General features: G+C 37.4%; 1 protein-coding gene across 1 annotated transcript in view; it reads left to right on the top strand.

Moving 5' to 3' along the window:
* DIAPH1 (diaphanous related formin 1) overlaps nt 1–12,523 on the top strand; it is an 87,007-nt gene that overhangs the window by 51,534 nt on the left and 22,950 nt on the right. The window lies entirely within an intron of this gene.

The raw sequence follows: 12,523 nt of genomic DNA, 5'->3' as shown, positions 1-12,523 counted from the left end.
AAACCACTGGTGACTTGGACCCATAGAATTTTCAACGTGTTTCTTTTTCCGCCTTTTTCATGAGTTCTCTTTTAGTCATAAGGCACTTGGCTTACTCAAGGGAGATGTAACATAAGATTATGCAGGGTGTTGCCTGCAGAATAGGGACAGATGCCGCAGGCTTCATCTTGGGCAGAGCAAGTGGTATGTGACCCTGAGTAAGTGAGAATTAAGGTTAGGTGGAGTTGCTTTGTAACTCAGCCTGAATCTTTCAGCCTTGTAGATGTAACTGACCTTAGATACCAAGGTCCTTTGTCCTACCCTCCTTACTCACTCCCACCTGCAATTCTTTAAGAACTTAGTTTCCAGGATGTCAGGCAACTCCCCTACGCCTCCATTTCCTGTTTGTGGTCTTCATTGAGAGAAGCCTGCTACAGGAATTCCTGGGGAAGTGATGGCTATAGCTGTGGGACGCCAGGCTGTTAGCTCATTACTGCAGTTGGGGTATACTGTGCTAAGAAGGACCTCCTTTCCATTTTGTGGACCCTTAGAAACTGTTACTAATCATACCCAAACAATAACTGGGACTCAGGCCTCTGAATTGTGCTTTGACTCTTTTCTGTCCTTAGAGACTGAAAATTATTTTTCCTTCTTGTGCTTCAATTTCTGTTCTCTGATTTTAGAATTCAACATATTGGTATCAAGATTCATGACAAAATTAGCTTGGACTCTGTAGAATTGATTCTTTTGACCTGTTCAAAAATAGTGAAGAAAGAAAACGAGGGTCTCTCTGTTGGACAGCAGGGGGTGCCCTTTCCCTTTGCTTTATTGCCTGGCACTCCCTGCTGCATGCAGCCATTTTAGACAGATTGTTTTTGCTCCCAGCTAACTCCATTTTGTGTTTATGACGCAGGAAAAAAAGAGTGCATAAAAGGAGGGGCCTGAGTGGGAGAGGGAGGGAGACGGGCTGAGGCTGGGCCACAGACTCCTGTACTCAGCACTGATTCACCAGGGACTTACCTTGCTGCAGGCTGCCTGCATTCTGAGCAATCGATGCAGCCAGTCCCTGCCAGCTGAGCAAAGAACAAAGTGGCGACTCGCTACTGGATATCTACGCACAGGGACAGAGTACTGGGTTCTGAGACAGTAGGCAGCGCATCCCCTCTGCCTCATAGAGAGTCTAAGCCTGGGTTTAGGTGGTTTTTACTAGAGATGCTTAGGGTGGGATTCTCAATTATAGGCTCAGCAAAGAAGAAAAGGCCTTTTCACTCTGTTGTCTGAGAAGAGTTAGATGGCTAATGACTCCGAGGAAACAATCTAACTTTAAAAAATGTTTTTATTTTTGAAAATGTAAAACACACACACGCACATATGTGCAATAGATATATACACACACACACAGAATAGTATAGAGAATAGTATGAATATCTGTCTCCCATCAACCAGTTTAAAAACTTAACTCATAGCCAGTCTAGTTTCATCTACCTGCATCAGCCCCCTCGCCACCCCAGTCATTTTAAAGTATGTCATAGTCATGTCTGTTAATCCTTATGTAGTTCAGAATGCATATCCAAAAGTAAGGACTTTTTTAAAAAAAAAGAGAATTACCATTGTCACATCTAAAAATTTCTTTAATTTCATTAGATATCCAGTGTTTGTTTCTCAAATTATATCATAGTAGTTTTTTTTTGTGTTTTTTTTTTTACGTGGTTTGTTTATCTGAATCAGAACCAGATAAATCCTATACATTGCAGTTGGTTGGTGTCTCTGTGTTCCCTTCTCCAGCTTGTGCTGTCTCTTATTTTTTTATCTTGCAATTTATTTATAGACTAAATTTCTTAAGGAAATAAGGAAGGGTCTCTCAGGTTAGGACTGAGAAGATATAGAACCAGACTTCTCTTCTTCACAGAGCAGAGCCTCCCATCTTGAGTATTTCCCCAGAGGTGATGGGAGCGGAAGTGACAGGAGAACGGGCTGGAGTCTCTTATTAGAAGAGTGGCTTGTTTTTCCTAACATGAAAGCCTGTTACCCAAAGTCTTTAGAAAAGTTTGCAGACTGCGTTCAACAGAGAACATGGTAGAAGTGGATCGTGCTCTTTCCTAGGAATTGAAGGAGAGCTTTTAAGCTTTGGGATCCCAGGTTTACCCGTGTGACAGCGGCATCCCTAGAGTGAGTCCAGATCTTCAGCTTTATCTCCAAACCACTGTATTTTTGCTTCATTGGCAGGCAGCTTTTCTCGCTGATCAGACCTAATGAGTTAGCAGCACTTCATAGGCTATTTTACAGAAAGAAATAGTATAATGTTGGGGGTGGAAACGTTTGAAAATTCTTTCGTGTGAACGTGCTGAAAATTCTTTCAACACTGTAACATCCCCACTCTTCTCCATGACGTTTTTGGAGATTACCCCTGAGACGGACTGAGATGCAGATGATGAGATGAAAGCTCTGACTTGATACTCATTCTCCCCCTTCCGAAGTGGGTCAGTGACTGACTTTCAGCACCCACCGCAGGCAGTCTGTTCCCGTGCTCCTGGGGCAGGCACAGGTTACAGAAGGGAAGGCACAGGGTCTGACTTCTTGGCAAGGCTGACAGGGTACTCACAAAGCCTGGTCCTTGGAGACTAGGTTGGCTGTGTGTCAGTTTGTAACCTGTCGTTCCATTAGCAAAAGTGCTTAGAATCTGCTAAGAGGTCAGGGTGGCAGCAGCGAGGAACATAGAGCCTGGCACTGACATACTTGCCTACCGAAGAGTCAGCTAACTGATAAGGGTCTTTTTGCTTCTGTTGTCAGGAGAGAGTCACAGTCATTTGCAAATAACTTTCTCCTCCTTCCCTCTGTGCTAAGGTGCTTTCTTCTGTACCCACTTCTGCATCCTTGCTCTGGCAAAAATGGGGGCTGGAACCCAAGCATTGATAAGGTTATATGTCGAGTACTATAATAATTATGTGCTGAACTAATGCACAATTCCTATAACAGGTCTGGGACAGCTGCTAATGGGAGTGTCCTATGGGTTCTCCATTTGACTGTTTAATCTACTGCTGCTGGTTGTCAGTGGGGTCCCTCCCTCCCCCACCCAGGGTCAGAGCTGAACCAGAGCCAGCTGCCTAAGGACATGCATATGTTATAGGTGGTATCCAGACCCATGCCTGTCTTCCCTTTCTCACAGTTCCCTGGTAGGTGACAGCTTAAAAATGTACACATAATTTACATTATCTCACTACATTAACAAATCAAACTATTCTACTATATGTGCTGCCGAAGCGAACACAAAGTCAAACTATTTTGATTTGTCCATGTTCCCTTGTAGTTATTGCCTATACTGTGTGTATAGCATTTATATTGTAATCAGAAATGTGTGTGTATGTGTATTTTTTCTTTATTTCAGAATGAGTGTACAAATCATGTGTATGAGTCAATGAATTTGCACAAAACTAAAAATGAAATTTACATCTGTGTAATCAACACCAAGGCAAGAAACAGAACATTGCTAAGAACTGGAAACTCCTGTACTCACTTCCACTTACAACCAATCACTCATTCCTCCCACCCTGACCCAGAGTAACCGCTATCCTGACTCTAGCACGTAGTTTCCTTTCACCTGGCTCCTGTCATCCTTACCATATTTGCTTGTTTGCTCACTCCCACACTATCAATTGCCAACTCATACCCCTTTGAAACACAAATCTAATTAGCATTCAATATTTGTTTACACCAAGCCTGTTTGATTCTTTTTATTAGATAATTCTTAAATCCATCTATTCTCTCTCTATCCAGCCCTAGTACGGTATAATCTTAGGCCATGCCTTCCTCTCTTACCTAGAATAATAAACCCTTCTTTTTCTTTAAAAGTATTTATCAGTCTCAGTGACAGTCATTCTCTACTGTGTAGTAATACTGTAAATAATATGCTTTTGCCTCTTTTTCTTGATTTATAAATTAAAGATTTGACCTATTGCCTTCCTGCTAGGAATAATGTTAGGATGTTGATATTTATATTACTACCCCTCTCTTTCTACTCCGAGTTATTACCTAATTTTAGGTCTTCTTTTAATATTTAAACTTTCTAAAACTATATGACTATTTAATGAGCTGATTATATTCAATAACTTTTTTAATTTTTAAAGATGTTTATTAAAGTATAGCTAACATACAATATTATTAGTTTCAGCTATACACTGTAGTTGTTCAACATTTATATACCTAAAGAAGTGATCCAGTAACCATCTGACGCTGTACCACACTATCACAATATTATTGACTATATTCCCTCTGCTGTACATTACATCCCCATGATTTATTTGTTGTATCCCTGGAAATTTGAACCTTAGTTCTCTTTACCTTTTTCCCCTCTTTTTTAATTTTTAAATTACAGTTGACATTCAGTATTATTTTATATTAATTTCAGGTGCATAGCATAGTGGTTAGACATTTATGTAACTTAAGGAATGATCCCCTGACTAGTCTAGTACCCACCTAGCACTATACATAGTTATTGCCATATCATTGATTATATTCCCTGTGCTTTACTTACATCCCCATGACTATTTTGTAACTACCAATTTGTACTTCTTAATCCCTTCACTTTTTTTACCCTACTCCCCAACACTCCTCCTGTCTATCAGCCTGATAAATCTAGTACCCATCTGACACCATACATAGTTATTAAACAATATTATTGACTATATTCCTTATGCTGTACCCTACATCCCCATGACTACTGTGTGACACCAATTTGTACTTCTTAATTCCACTTTTTCATCCACCCTCAACCTCCCTCCCATCTGGCAAGCATCAAAATGTTCTCTGTATCTATCATTCTATTTCTGTTTCATTTGTTTATTTTGTTCTTTTGATTCCATTTATAAGTGAAATCATAATAATATTTGTCTTTCTCTGTCTGACTTAGTACACTCAGCACAATACCCTCTAGGTCCATCCATGTTGTTGCAGATGGCAAGATTTCATTCTTTTTTATGGCTGAGTAATGTTCCATTGTATATATGTACCATCTCTTCTTTATCCATTCATCCATTCAGGGATACCAGGTTGCCTTTCACATCTTGGCCATTGTAAATAACGCTCTAAGGAATATACGGATGCACAGGTCCCCTCAAAGTAGCACTTTGGGTTTTTTCGGATAATTACCCTGAAATAGGATTACTAGGTCCTTCTTTATCTGTTGTTACAACCTTTGTTATAAAGTCTATTTTGTCTGGTATAAGTATTGCTACCCCAGTTTTTTTTTTCTTCTTCTTTCGTTTCCATTTTCATGAAATGTCTTTTTTTATCCCTTAACTTTCAGTCTGTGTGTCTTTCAATCTGAAGTGAGTCTCTTATAGACAGCATATATATGGGTCTTGTTTTCTTATCCATTCAGCCACCCTATGTCTTTAGATTGGAGCATTTAATCCATTTACATTTAAAGTAATTGTTGATAGTTATGTAGTTATTGCCATTTTATTATTCATATATTTTACTTTTTTTCCCCCATCTTAAAGAAGTTCCTCTAAGAATCCTTCTAATACTGGTTTGGTGGTGATGAACTCCTTTAGCTTTTTCTTTTCTGGGAAGCTCTTTATCTGTCCTTAGAGTCTAAATGATAGCTTTGCTGAGTAGAGTAATCTTGGTTGTAGGTATGTTTAAACTTTTTATTGTTAAATATAATAATACAAAAAGCTAATAAGACAGATGTACAACTTAGTGAGTTATAAGGTGAAGGAGGCCCCTAGAAACCCCTATATGCCTTTTCCCCTCTAAGAGAAACCACTACCCTGACTGGTATGGCAATCACGTCTTTGTTTTGGGGGGTGTGTTTTTTTAAGTTTTATCACTGAAGTTTATATACCTGAGCACTATAGTTTTGCCTGTGTTTTTTTTTTTTTTTTTTTTTTTTTTTTTTTTTTTAAGATTTTTATTGGGAAAGGGGAACAGGACTTTATTGGGGAACAGTGTGTACTTCCAGGTCTTTTTCCAAGTCAAGTTGTTGTCTTTTCAATTTTATCAATCTTAGTTGTGGAGGGCGCAGCTCAGCTCCAGGTCCATTTGCCGTTGTTAGTTGCAGGGGGCACAGCCCACCATCCCTTGCAGGAGTCGAAACCGGCAACCTTGTGGTTGAGACGGCGCACTCCAACCAACTGAGCCATCTGGGAGCTAAGTGACAGCTCAGCTCAAGGTGCCGTGTTCAATCTTAGTTGCAGGGGGCGGAGCCCACCATCCCTTGCGGGAGTCGAGGAATCGAAACGGCAACCTTGTGGTTGAGAGGATGCGCTCCAACCAACTGAGCCATCCGGGAGCTCAGCGGCAGCTCAGCGCTCAGCTCAAGGTGTCGTGTTCAATCTTAGTTGAACCCACCGTCCCTAGTGGGACTCGAGGAGTTGAACTGGCAATCTTGTGGTTGAGAGCCCACTGGCCCATATGGGAATCGAAACAGCAGCCCTTGGCATTAGGAGCACGGAGCTCCAACCGCCTGAGCCACCAGGCCGGCCCTGCCTGTGTTTTTAAATGTCTTATTTGTCTCTCTTCATCTATAGGTTCTTCCTCTTTTTCTACTCCTTGAAATTCATTTTTTGTAAAAACTATATCACTTGTTCTATGGTGTTTCCCATAATATGGATTTTGTGGTTGTATTCCTATAGTGTAGTTTCCGTAGTGTAGAGTTTTCCTTTATGGTTCCAAATATTGTTAAATATCGTGACTGTTCTATATCCACTTAAAAAGCATTTATATGTTCTTCAGTTGCATTAAGTATTCTCTATATCTCCATTAGTTTCTGTTTGTTAATTGTGTTGTTTAAATTTTCTATATCTTTTTTGTTTGCTTTTTAAAAATCAGTTACAGAGAGAAATGGTTAAAACATCCCACTTTGTGGATTTAGCATTGTAATTCTGTCAGCTTTTGCTTTATTTTTAAAAAAATTTTTAATCAACATAATTTCAGACTTATGGAAAAGTTGCTAGAGTAATACAAAACATTTCCTGCACATACTTCACTGCATTCCTGAGATGTTGACGTTTTACCACATTTGCCTTGTTCCTCTCTAAGTGTATATATGTACATACATATGTGTGTGTTGTATTTTTTCCTGAACCATTTCAGGGTAAGTTACAGACCTGATGCCTCCTTATCCTTCAGTGTGCATTTCCTAATAACAGGTCCATAACTGCAGTATAATTATCAAGATTAGGAAATTAACATTAATGTCATACTGTTATTTAATCTGACCTTTAGATTTTGATGTTCTTTACAAAATATATCCTGGCTCATGCATTGCCTTCAGCATTGCCTTCAGTTGTCCTTTGTCTTTTTAAATTGAGAGTAATTCCTATAAAGGTCACCTGCAAAGGCACATGGACCACTATTCAGAATTTGGTTTGGATGTTGTGATTGATGACACCTCCCCCCACACACAGCAGAGGGTATGAGAAGGTTTACTAACTTACATAATTGAGTCTCTGAGAAGAACAGGTTTGAAATGGCTTAAGAGAGCAAGGAAAGGAGACTGGCTTGGGTTTTTATTGTGGGTGGGGGTGCAGCCAGGGTAAGAATTCCTGCACAAGGACCTTGCATAGTTTGTATCTCCTGTGGCATCAAAGGAGGAGCAGGAAGGCTTTCCTATTACTAGTTTGCCCAGAGGTGGGACACAATGGGAAAAGGGAGAGGTGAGGCTTAGCAGCTGTCAACAATCAATCATCTGAAAATGAGTCAAACTCCTTATTACAATCCCTTGGTCTTTTCTCTTTCATGACTTTTATCTTTCTGAAGAATACAGACCTCAGTTTGAATTTATCTAATATGTCCTCATGATTGCATTCAGATTATATTTTTTTGGTGCAACATATATATATACTTTTTTGTGTGTGTGTGTGTGTGGGGGGGCGGATATTGGGGAACAGTGTGTTTTTCCAGGACCCATCAGCTCCAAGTCAAGTCGTCGTTTTCAATCTAGTTGTGGAGGGCGCAGCTCACAGTGGCCCATGTGGGAATCGAACCAGCGACCTTGGTGTTATGAGCACTGTGCTCTAAGCACTGAGCCAACCGGCTGCCCCATATATATATATCTTAATATGCAAATATATAATGTTATTAGGTACATACAAATTCTAAATTCTTTTATTTTCCTGATGAACTAAGACTTTTATCATCGTACTGTGTCTCTGCCTTCTATAATGCTTTTCGTTGCCTTGAAGACTATTTTGTCTGATATTAATGTAACTTCATCAACTTTCTTTTAGTAGAACTTACCTGGTGTAACTATAGTTTTCATCCTTTTTCTATCCTTATTCTAGATGTTTCTCTCATAAGAACAGCATATACTTAGGCTCTTTTTTCTAAAATCCAGATGACAATATTGGCCTTAACTGAAGCATGTAGTCTGTTTACATTTGACATAATTACTGAAATATTTGGGTTTAAATCTACCATCTTATTTTGTTTTCTCTTTGTCCTGTATTTTCTATGTAATATGCTGATTTCATTCTGTTGAAAATATTTTCTGATTTCTTTTGTGATTTCTTACCTGACTCTAGAGTTATTTAGATATTTACTCAATATCCAAATAGTGGGGAATTTTTTAGTTAATCTTTGTACTGATTTCCAGCTTAATACTACTGTGGTCAGAGAACACACTTCAAATTATTTCTGTGTCCTTTAAAATTTGTTGAGGCTTGCTTTTACCCAGCACGTGGTGAATTTTGGTAAATGTGCTATGAGCATATGAAAAAAAGTTGTATTTTTTTATTGTTGTATGCCTTGTTCTAATATATCAGTTAGGTCAAGTTTGTTATGTGTTCAGATTTTCTATATCCTTTCCAAGTTTTTATCGCTTGTTTTGTTAGTTATTGTACAAAAGAGTTTTAATTCTTCCACTATGGTTATGGATTTGCTCTTTTCTTCTTTTAGTTCATTTTTGTACTTTATATATTTTGCAACTAAATTATTGCTGTATTTATATTTAGAATTATTATATCTTCCTTGTGGGTTGACCCTTTATCATTATGAAATGTGTCTGTTCAAGGCAGTAGTATTATTAGAGATGAAGTCTTTCTGTTATAAGTATAGCTGCACCAGCTTTCTCTTGGTAAGTATATCTTCTTTCACTATTTCACCCTTAACATTCGTGTCTTTATTTAAGGTGTGTCTCTTGTAAGCAGTTTATTTAGTATGTGTTTTGTAAATTCAGTCTGATGATCTTAGTCTTTTCACACTTCAATGTATTTAATCCATTTGAGTTGATATATACCATATTGCTGTTTGTTTCTGTTTGATTTTTCTAATTTACATCCTTTTTTTCTGTTCTTGGCTTTTTATGGATTCATTAAAACTTATTAGTTCACATTTCCCCTATTCCTAATTATACTTTTTTTTACTATCCTTTTAGGAAATTATAACATGCATGTTTGATTTACAATCTAATACAAATTATAACTTTTACCACCCTCCAGATAATGCTAGAATTTAATATTTTAACTATTTACTACATACCCTCTTTTTGAGTTATTGATGTCATGCATTTTAATTCTACATATGTTTTAAACTTCAGAAACATATTTGCTATTATTTTGTAATATCAATATTCACTTTAAAACACCTTTGTAGTGTTTTTCCTTCCTACCTACATTTCTGCATTTTCTTTTGGTATACGTTTTCTTCTGCCTGAAAAAGTACTCTCTTAAGTACTTATTTTAGTTCAGTTACTCTCTGTTTTTGTCTGGCTATATCTTTATTTATTTCACCTATGTTTTTGAAGGATATTTTTTGTTTTCCTCTATTTTAAAAAAACAACTCCACTGTCAGTGTTAACTGTTGTCCATTTGAAGGTAACATATTTTGTCTCCTGCTACTTCGAGAATTTTTCCCGCCTGGTTTTTAGCAGTTTTACTGTGATGATGATGTACCATGGTGTGGTTTTCTTTGTATTTATCCTTGGGGTTCTCTGAGCTTCTTGAGTCTGTATGTTGAAGTGTTCATCACTTTTGGAAAGTTCACAGCTATTTTCTCTTCAAATATTGCTTCTGTCCAATTTCTGTTTTTGTTTTTTTAATTATTGGCATTTTATTTTGCTTTCAAGTTCAGTGCCAGTGACTGTCACAGTTAGCACTTCATCTTATGTATATGTGTGGGGTTTTTCTTGTTTGTTTTCTTTGTTATTTTTAGTATTTTACTCTACGCATTTACTTTCTCTGTCCACCTGTCTAAAGCTTCCCTGTGAGACTGAAATCCTGGGACTCCTCCCCTGCTCCAAGTCACATTTAATAGTTAATATCTCTCTCCCCAGCTTTATTGAGGTATATTTAATATATAAAAACTTGCACATATTTAATGTATACGTTTTGATGAGTTTGGACATATGCATACACCTGAGATATTACCACTACAGTCAAGATGATAACATTTCCATCACCTCCAGGAGATTTCTCTTATGTCTTCTATTTTTATTTTTATTTTTATGGTAAGAACACTTAACATTAGATCTATCCTCTTAAGTTTTTATATGCATAACACCATATTAACGGCTTCTGTCCAATTCTTTTCTTTCTGGGCCTCCAATTATACATATATTGGATCTTTTCACATGTCCTTGCACTCTTTTTTGTTGCTTTTCATCTTCTATGTCTGTGCTTTAGTTTGTATCATTTTTATTGACCTGTCTTCCAGTTCACTAACTTTATTGTGTCTCCTGTTAAACCCATCTATTGAACTCTTAGTTTCAGTTCTAATAATCTTTAATTCTAACTAGAATGCCCAGCGATTTTTTTTTTTTTTAATTTTACTTCTCTTGTGAACTTCTCCATCTTCATCTATTTTTATTTTTCCCCTGTATACTTGAACATGTTAACTAAAGTTACTTTAAAGGCCTTGTTGGCTAGTTCCAGTGTCTGAATCATGCGTGGGTCTGTTCCTATTTGTTTTATTCTCACTAGACAGATGAGTGATCACCTTAATCCAGTCAGGGAGTAAGTTGTGCCAAGGCTTGTGGTTTTGGAAAGGCTTGATCTATCCCTGGTTCACCTTGTTCCTAGAGTGTAGGCTTTCTGGGGCTTCCAACTGCAAGCCTGTGGTTTTCACCTTTACTCTGAGGATGTAGCCTTTTGGGTTCCCAGCTAATGAGGAGTCTCATATGAGACTTTCTCCGTATTAGGCAGAAACTGGACCTTGACCCCTGTCCACACAGAGCCATCAAACTGTCATTGGAACAGTGCTTCAGTGTTTTGCTTACCTCTTGGGAGCAGTTCATCACCATGTTGTCAGCTCTTCCATGCTTTCAAAGTGATGTTTTAAAACATTACACCAGCGTTTTAAGATGTTTTCCATGGGATATTTGGCCCCATTACCGGAAATGGAAATTCTCATTTCTTTTCATATTTTATATGATGATTTGCACCACATTGAAAAATTAAAATTTCATGTAATTAAATTAGTCTGTCTTTTACTTTATACCATCTTGAGTTTGTGTTTATTCTTAGGAAAGTTTTCATTTATTCAGAATTATATTGTATTTCTATTTTTAACATTTAGATGTTTAATGTATCTGGAATTAATTTTTGTGAATAGCGTAAAGTTAGGATCTAACTGTTTTCCTTCAAAATGGAGAGCCAGTTGTTCCAACACTGTTGATTAACACGAGAAGTCAGCAAACTATGGCCAACCCCTTTTTGTTAATAAAGCTTTATTGGAACACAGCCATACCCGTTTGATTACATGTTGTCTATAACTTATTTCATATTGCACCAACAGAGTTGAGTAGTTGCAACAGAAACTATATGGCCCACAAAGCCTAAAATATTCACTTTCTGGTCATTTAAGAAAAAGTTTACCAACCCCTGCATCATCCTTTTTTGCATTGATCCCGTTTCTACTTTAGCATATACGAAATGTTTCATATTTATTTCTGGAATCTCTTCTACTTCTTTATTTATTATTAAAAACGTCATGTGTTTTTTCAGTATCACTCTTATAATTATTATAGCCTTACTCTACTGTCTTTTATTGGCCTTGAAGATACAGTATGTTTAGTTAGGTTTATTGAGGTATAATTTGCATATAGTAAAATTTATCCTTTTTGTGTGTACAGTTCTTTGAATTTTGACAAATGTATGCAGCCATATAACTATCTCAATCAAGACAGATAACATTTTCATCACTCTTAAAAAGCTCTCTCCTTCCCATTTGTCCATCCTCTCTCCTCACTACCAGGCCTGACAACCGCTGATCTGTTTTCTGTCCTTAGAGTTTTGTCTTTCCCAGAATGTCATATACATGGAATCATACACTGAGTAGCCTTTTAAGGCTGTATTCTTTCTCCTAGCATAATGTATCTGAAATTTGTCCATGGTGTTGTATTCATGTTCATTCCTTTTTATTGCTGAGTGGGATTCCATTATATCCATTCACTGGTTGATGGACATTCAGGTTGAATCTAGTTTTTAGCAATTATGAATAAAGCCAATAGAAACATTTGCATACAAAATTTTGTCTGGAGATACATGTTTTCATTTTCTTGGTCAGATACCTAGGAATGGGATTGTTGGGTCATTGCTGCAATAAG

Source organism: Rhinolophus sinicus, chromosome 5 (assembly GCF_057876585.1).
Source record: "Rhinolophus sinicus isolate RSI-liver-muscle chromosome 5, RSI-T2T, whole genome shotgun sequence".
NCBI lineage: Eukaryota > Metazoa > Chordata > Mammalia > Chiroptera > Rhinolophidae > Rhinolophus > Rhinolophus sinicus.
The sequence above is the reverse complement of the archived record's forward strand: the minus strand, read 5'-3'. Positions and strand labels throughout refer to the sequence as shown.